We start from the raw sequence: 8,666 nt of genomic DNA on the forward strand, positions 1-8,666 counted from the left end.
TTTTTGGTACCAGGGATTGAACTTGGGTTCTTGCGCTTGCAAGGCAGGCCACCAAACCACTGAGCTAAATCCCCGGCCCACATCTCTGTTCTTTAATGGAGAGGACAATGCCTTTTCTTTGGCAGAAAAGCAACCGGCTTAACTATGCGAGACAAGACTTGGTCCTCCAGTTAGCTTCTTTAGTTGATTTTGTTATATGCAAATTATTGGTGGAAACTATGGCCATAAGGTTTTCCATGGGTTGCCAGGCTGTGTGAAGGATCTTCTTACTGAAGTCCAGATTGTTCACATTAATCTCATCTTTCTTTTACCACCTGTACATACTTCGTGGGGTTTTAAGCTGGCTCGGGATTTGCTGTTCTCTCTTAAAGCTTCCAGCGTAACATGCCTCTGACAGTTTCTATCAAACTTTTTTTTTTGTTTTGTTTTTTTGTTTTTTGTTTTTTTAAGACAAGGTCTCACTATGTAGAGACTGACCTGGAACTCACTGTGTAGCCCAGGCTGTTCTCGAACTCAGCAATCCTCCTGCCTCAGCCTCCCAAGTGCTGGGATTACAGGTCTGCGCCACCATGCCCAGTTTCTATCAAACATTCTGAAGAAGTTGGTGTAGGACCCCATCATAATAGCACTGTCTGAACCATTCCCACAGTTCTCAAACTTGTCAAAGATGCAGTCATTCGTGTACAGGGAACACAGCTTGCTTCGCAGGACTCATGCACCTGATGGGTCTCCACAGGCCTGCTCTCCATGTTAAGGTCCCACACTTCACACTTCACAGGTAGTCTCTCTTCATCATGTATCCACCACTATTGCTGAATTTGATATCCAAGATGGAAGAAATTATTTCTGAGAAAAAGGACCTACTGCTGGGATCTTCAGGCTCTTCAAAAAATTAGTGTCTGTCACACAGGGCAGAGGAACACGTGTCACATAGCTGGGTGGTCCCTTTGCTGCTGCTGTAGACAAACACATTGCACTGGTGTTGGTGGAATTTGGCAGCAGTGATGGCTCCGTCAGCTCTTGCATGTTAGCAGGCTTGATGTTCATGATGTTAAAGCTTCTGTCTGTGATTTCTAAATGCCATAGGTTTATTCTCAGGTCACCTGCAGCGAGATATGTTTCATGATCACTATTTACTGTAGTGGAATTTACATGATATGTGTGAGCGTTTGCAAAAGTTCTCCGTGGACTTGATTCTACCATGAGGTCCATGGGCTTCAATATAGGAACCTGTACTACTGTAATTCTAAATGGATCTCGAAGTCCTCCGTCTTCATCTTCCAAGTCATAACCTTCCACTCTTTTATCCCATTCATTTATTTTCCATAATTTAATAGTTTTGTCATTTGTAGAGCATAGAAAATGAGCAGCATTCTGTTGTGGCAACCATCTAATTTTATTAAGTTTTTCCTCAATTTCAAGACTTTTCAAATAGTGAAACTCTGATTCATGACTTTGAAAGGTACTGTAAACGTATTCTCCCCTAGAATGATGATGGGTTTTATTCTCTTGTTCTCTTTGAAAAATAACAACTCTGCCACCCTTGTCTCCTGTTGCAAGATCTCCAGAGTAATTAAATTCAGCAGTTGAAATGATGTCAGCTTCTGCCATGTTCTCCTCCACGGCGCCCTTTACAGCTGGAAGTCGCTGTCGCCCATGGGGCAACCACCGCCTCCAGCTCCTGCCATGGCAGCTGCTCAGGACCAGCCTGTCCAGCCCAGCGCTTCTGACAGAGAAGCACCCCGCCAAGCACTCAGCTCTGGCTGCTGCCACCCCGGCCTCCACCGCCCTAGGAAGACATTTTAGAGGAGAAAGGGTTGACTGTTCTGTTTCTTGACTTGTGTAGTAGTAGTAGTTATATGTGTGTGTATTATACTCATCTATCTGTGTTTTTGTTTTTCCCACTAAATTTATTGGTACATTTTAGGTATACAGTCCAATTACATTCATCATTGGGATCTTGTACTTTTACATGACATCTTGCTTTTTTCCCCATTCCCCTACCCTCCCTTCACCCCTCCACCCTTCCCTATTTACAAAGACTTTGTTTCTGTTTTTTCCTTTTCTCATTTTATGTCTTTTCCCTACTTACCTTTCCCCTACCCCTCCCACTTCCCCTGCTCCTTTAGACCTTTTCTTCCTGTTATACAATATCAATTATACACTTTGATCCATGTTTACACTTTTAGTTTTTCCCACCAGAGAAACTATTCGGTATTTATACATGTGTGTTCTATTAATTTCACTTAAGAGTATGGCCTCAGCTGGGGATTTAACTCAGTAGTTCTGCCACTTGCCTCATAAGCGCAAGGTCATGAGTTCAGTCCCTTGTATCAGAAAAAGGGAATATGGTCACAGCATGCATCCACTTAGCTATAAATGTCTAGTTTCTCGATCTGTACACGTATATTTTATGCATTTGTTTTTTATTTGTTTTGGTTTTTGAGGTAGGGTCTTGCTTTGTAGTGCAGGCTAGCCTTGAACTCGTAGCGATCCTCCTGCCCTAGCCTCCTGGTGCTGGGGATTAAAGGAATGCACCACCACACCTGGCTTTTATGTACTTTCATATGTAGTATTTTATAAAGGGGAGCCTAAAAGGGCAGAAAAGCGTAACACACTTTTTTAAGTTTAGATTTACCATTACCTTTCAGTATAAACTAAGAGCATATAAGAGCTGGGGGTGGTGGCACATGCCTGTAATTCCAGCACTTGGGAGGCTGAGGCAGGAGGATCACTACAAGTTCAAGGCCAGCCTAGACTACATAGTGAGTTCAAGGCCAGTCTGAACTGCATAGTGAGACCCTGTCTCAAAAAAGCAAAACGCAACACAGCAAAATAAGAACAAAGAAGATTAACTAGACTAGAAAGAAAAATGTAAGGGAAAGGAAATAATGATCTCTGAATCTTTATAAATTGAAATGTTCTACCAGAATTCCATACTTCCCTTTCTGACACACCTGAATAAGGCAACTTCTTATAGCCAAGATGTTCTATGGCTGCTCATGTTCATTCAGTAAATCTCCAGCCTCCATTGTCCTTGGGGCTGAGGAAAGGTACACAGCTCAGTGTGTCCCTTTAGATGAGAAAGTAACGAAATAGTACTATGGTAGACTGACAAGTGCTAAGATACCCATACACAAAGTTGCTCTGGGAACATAGCTTAACTTGAGCCTGAAGATTAGCCGTTTCTATGACAAAGATGGAGCAAAACTAAAAGCGCAGACTGAGATATGTGAAAGAATAGGTTAGGCACAGTGTTTGAAGATGATGTTTAGGGAAGGGACAAATAATCCTTTTAGCCTTCTGTTCCTAATTTTATCTGTTTAGCCGATGGGATACTATATACAACTTTAGGCCCTACTGACTAAATATATATAGTTTATACATAAGTAAGCATACAGTGATATTTGTTAAGGCTGACAATTTTAAGGGAGTCATAAGATGTAGTCCGTACTGGGAAGATTCTTTTTTTTTTTTTTATACTGGGGATCGAACTCAGGTCCTTACGCTTGCGAGGCAGGCAGCAGAACCACTGAGCTAAATCCCCGGCCCAATACTGTGAAGATTTTGATGAAAAAGCTTTATCATGTCAGGCTAGGTAATGCACCTCTATTTCCAGTTACTTGGGAGGCTGAGGCAGGAAGATCACAAGTTTGAAGCCAACCTGTGCAATTTAGCAAGACTTCATCTCAAAGTAAAAGGGCTAAAGATATAGCTTAGTGGTACAGCTCTTGTCCAGCATCTGTGAGTCCCTGAGCTCAATGTCTAGTTGCAGAGGTGTGGAGGGAGGCTTTATCGTAAAAGCAGTGAGCCTCTCTGGAAGTTTGTTGGCCAGGAAGAAATTAGTGTGATCAGATGAAGTTTTATTAGATCAATGGCTACTCTCTGGTAGAGCATTTGGGGAAAGAATGAACAAAGCAGGGAGACCTATCAAGAGTTTTCATATCCATTGAAGCTATAGAAATAACTTGTGTCAGACTTGATTTTAATGAGGAATGCTGTGTAATAGGATTCTTGAAGAGTCTTCCCCAGGAATTCTTTAATGCCCTGTTAAATGCTGTGGACATCTGAAAACATGTACAATTGTATATAGTTCTAAATGCCCCTTTCCAAGAGACTGTGTTCTTTAATTCAGAGAGATGAACCACCTATAATGTTCAATATTCATAGATATTCATGGGTATGCCTAGCATGGACAGCTTACATGCTTTATAGTGTGTGTGTACAAAGCATGTTTTCTCCATTTGATTTTTTTTTTTTTTTTTTTGGTGCCAGGGATCGAACTCAGGTCCTTGTGCTTGTGAAGAAGGCATTGGAAGCACTGAGCTAAATCCCTGACCCTTTCCATTTGAATTTTTAAAGAACTGAATTAAAGGTATATGGAATCTTAACTTTTTCCTGGAAACTGACAGCTCATGAAAAAAAGAATTCAAGTGGCCTTGTTGCAAACATGGTGTTGGTTTTACCATTGCAAAATCAGCAATTTTATTTTGATGTTATTTGGGGGAAAACAGTATTTTTGATTAGCAAGTAAAATTAATGTAGAAAACAAATACTGTGTTAACTAGTTGGTATAATAAGGCATCTGTGCCATGTTGCATTTCAACTCATTAAATTTCTAAACTTCTAATTACAATAAGATTACAACTTTTAATAAGAGAACCAATCAAACTTGGGGTTGCTGATGGCTTTGGAGAAATACAATTCATAGGAATTTTGGAATTATTGAGGGGAGGCTTTCAAATCTAGTTCCGTTAAAAATTGAAATATAATATTTAAATTTTTTTAGCTCCTAAAATTCAGATTTTTTGGGCACCTACTATTTACCAGCCCTTCTTCTAGGAACTTTAACACAGGCAGGCACTTAATTCCTCACTACGTCAGACGAGCAGTATTACCCTCCACATTATATCGATGGGACACTTGAGACTCCGAGTGGACTGAGGTATATACCAAATATACTTTCAGAAAATGACTTCAGGCAGAGAAAAACATGGTTGGATGTTCATTTTTTAGAGCAGTGTCTTATTTTGGGCTTCTGAAAGAGTTTTGTTTTATTAGAAGGATGCTTGCTTCCCTATTTCTCAGTTCAGTGTGAGAATTTATAAACATGGATTGGTTTGTTTTTTATGGCCACAAAAGACAGATATATCTGAAACAGGAGAGGAGGAAAGTTAGCAGTCAATTTCATTAAACATCCTGGTTTATATCCTGGTCAGTATCATATTCAGATTTTGATCAGTTTCCAGTGTGTGTGTGTGTTTAGCCTGGTGTGGCACATGCCTGTAATTCTAGCACTCTGGAAGGCTGAAGCAGGAAGATTGCAAGTTTGAGCCCAGCCTGGACAACTTAGTAATTTCTCACTATTCTCAAAATATAAAATTAAAGGGATGATGATGTAGTTCAGTGCTAAGGCTTGGGCTCAATTCCCGATGACTAGGGGTGGGTGGTGTGCTTTTTTTCAGTCATACAATTAAGGGAACTTTTCAAATTCCAACTCGCTACTTTTTCTTCCTTCGGTGGTACCAGTAGATACCAGGAGCTCAACCTGCCTTGAGTGTTTTCTTGCATCTCTGCCTTCACTAACTTTCTCCCCTGAATGTACCTATGTTCCCAACACAATTCATTGTTTATGAGGGAAAGTTTTGTTCTCTTTTCCCCCACTCTGCCACATACATGTTACCCTCAGCTTCTTTGTGCTGTCTTGGTAAGCTTGGCATACTTCTGCAATTGTGTCCTGTTGGAATTGTTTCCTTCACTGTCTTCACAAATGAATGTGAGAGAATATATGTGTTCATGACAGTAAAGCCTCCTCCTAACTGGCTGCTGCTTCATTCAGTCTTACTGACATTGGCTGTACACTGTTTCATTCTGTCCAGCTGCCATTAAACCACTCTGTTTAAGCTTATTGGGCTTAAACAAGTTGAACTCTTTTCATTTGTGCTACCACTTTTTCCTTTATTGAAAGTCGTCTTCACTGTTTCTCCCTTACCTTTTTTTCAACTAGTGATTCAGTCCTATCAATTCTGCCTTCTAAATACATCTCATATTCATGTTTTCTTGTTTATCCCTTCTGCTGATTTAGTTTGGCCTTATCCTGTAACTGTTCTCCCCTTTTTCTCTGTCATCCAGAATCATCTTCCATGTGACTGTCAGTTACCATCCTAAAATGGCAATCATCTTTGTGATACTTTTTATTTTTAAAAATCTTCTATTTTAAGAGGAGAGTAAAGAAAGTACTGGGACCTGGAATTTAGCTCACTGGCACTGTGTGTGCCTCTCAAGTGCAAGGTCCTGAGTTTGATCCCCAGTACAAAAAAAAAAAGAAGCACTGGGACTGATGGAATATCAATCCTAAGGCGGCACTGTTCCTTGACACCAGTTAACCACTGTCCTAAGACATGAAAAGAGATTTGGGTCAGCAAATGAATGGTAATAGTAGATTCTAACTGGCTTCTCCATGGCTTGAATACTGAAGTTCATATTCTCTTTAGTCCAGGAGGCAAATGATAATATCATCCCATTTCCTCTGCTTTTCACTGAAATCAGCTAATTCTCCAAATATATGTGTCTCATATTTGCCAGTACCTAAACATTCCATGTTACTCCTTATTTCTTTATTTTAACATATGCTGTTTCCTCCGTCTAGGATCCTTCCTATCCGCATCTACCTTGGGGGCTCCTTCCAGATTTAGGCTCCATCTTTGTCACCTTGCATAGATGATAAATGAACATTTATTGAATTTATTCATGTTCCAAATACAGAAGTGCAGTTGGAGCTTCTGCTTATTTCATAATTATCTTCTTCCAGTCCCAGGAAACTTGTAGGATTTCATTGAAGCCTTCTATAAACTGTGCTTTTTTGGGCTGGGGATTTAGCTCAGTGGTTCTGCCGCCTGCCTCGCTAGTGCAAGTGCCTGAGTTCAATCCTTGGTACCAGAAAAAAACAAAAAACAAAAAACTGTGCTTTTTTATTTAAAGCCTAGAAGAAATTGAATCTATACATGGATTTCCTTAAAAAGGAATAAAGTTAGGGTGCAAATGATTCCATATCACGTAGGCATTAGAAATAGGCAATTCTCTATTTTCTTCCCCAACCTTGGAGCTGTATTATAGAGCTGAAAAAGGTGTTCAGGTGCCAGACATGGAGTGCATACCTGTAATCCCGGCACTCTAGTAGAGTGAGTCAGGAGCATCACAAGTTTGAGCTCAGCCTGGACAACGTGTCTCAAAATTTAAAAATTATTTTACTTAAAAGGCTATAGATGTAACTCAGGTGAAGGTCCTGGGTTCATTCCCCAGTACCTGCCCCCTAAAAGGTTCATCATAATTGGAAGTTGCTGAATTTGAAATAGTGAATTTCAAGTCAGGTACAAATTTGAACCCACACAAAGCTAGTAAATTCTGTTGGTTAGTAAAACAAGCTCCTGCCAGGTGTGATGGCACATGCCTGTAATCCTATCACTCAAGAAGCTGAGGCAGGGTTGGGGATGTAGCTCAGTGACACCGTGTCTGCCTGGCAAGTGTAAGGTCCCGAGTTCAGTCCCTGCTACCAAAACAACAGCAACAAAAAGCTGAGAAAAGAGAATCACTGCAAGTTGGAGTCCAGCTTGGGCTTCATAGTGAGTTCAAACCAGCCCAAACTACATAACAAGACCCAGTCTGAAAAAGGCAGCAAACAAGCTCTTGATAAGAGTTCAGAGCACCAATATTGAAAAATAGCTGATCCGTTTTATTTATTAATGAAGTAGAAAAATGGGTATTGACAAGCATCTAAGATATTGGTCTCTTTCATCACATATATTTATTAAATAAGTACTACATGTATTGCATAGTTTCAGACTCTGTGGAGGATTCATAATTATGACCTTAAACCTACCCTTTTAAAACTAAAATACTATTGGTCATATGCAATAATAAGTGAAATAGTGAAATAGAGAACAATAGAGCTGATATGCAAAATAGTACTTTCTGAAATATTTGAGTGTGAAACTGACATTTGCATACTGAGTCATATTTTTACACTAATTTCCATTTTGTGGAGGCAGTGTGGTTTCCTGGAAAAGCATACAAGACTGGCAGTTAGGAAGAGTGAATTTGGTTCTGACTCCAGTGCTGATTACTTAGGATTAGGGCAAGGTATCATCCATCTCCTCTTTGAACTTTCGTCACCACATTTATAAAGGGGGCACTGGATAAGCTAATTGCAATCATTGATCCGTTCTATTTGTAAATTGCATTTTTATAAAATATTTTTGCTGTCAAAGATGGGGTTTTAGGCAGCTTTGACAGTTGAGTGGATTAAAAGAAGTGGAGAGTCCCTGAGGGTTTAGCTTAGTAGTAGAGCACATTATTTATTAGCATGCTTAAGGGCCTAGGTTCAATCCCACCCACCATCACCACCACCACTAAAAAGAGTTGTGCATGGTGGCACAGCTACAAGCTGAGGGAGGGTGATTAAAAGTTTGAGGCCAGGGGCCGGGGATTTAGTGGTTTGGTGGCGATGCCTGCCTTGCAATCTCAAGGACCCAAGTTCAATCCCTGGTACCAAAAAAAAGAAAAAGAAAAGGCTAAGAGCCGGGGATTTAGCTCAGCAGTTTGGTGGCCTGCCTTGCAAGCACAAAGACCCAAGTTCAATCCCCGGTACCAAAAAAAAAAAAAAAAAA

General features: G+C 40.3%; 1 protein-coding gene and 1 pseudogene across 2 annotated transcripts in view; one reads left to right on the plus strand and one right to left on the minus strand.

Moving 5' to 3' along the window:
- The window catches only part of Psmb2 (proteasome 20S subunit beta 2), a 38,683-nt gene that overhangs the window by 18,459 nt on the left and 11,558 nt on the right, over positions 1-8,666 (plus strand). The gene's annotated exons all lie outside the window — the stretch shown is intronic.
- On the minus strand, positions 143-1,688 carry LOC104876979 (annotated as a pseudogene).

Source organism: Fukomys damarensis, unplaced genomic scaffold (genome assembly GCF_012274545.1).
Source record: "Fukomys damarensis isolate Sample0158 unplaced genomic scaffold, DMR_v1.0_HiC HiC_scaffold_23, whole genome shotgun sequence".
Classification (NCBI taxonomy): Eukaryota; Metazoa; Chordata; class Mammalia; order Rodentia; family Bathyergidae; genus Fukomys; species Fukomys damarensis.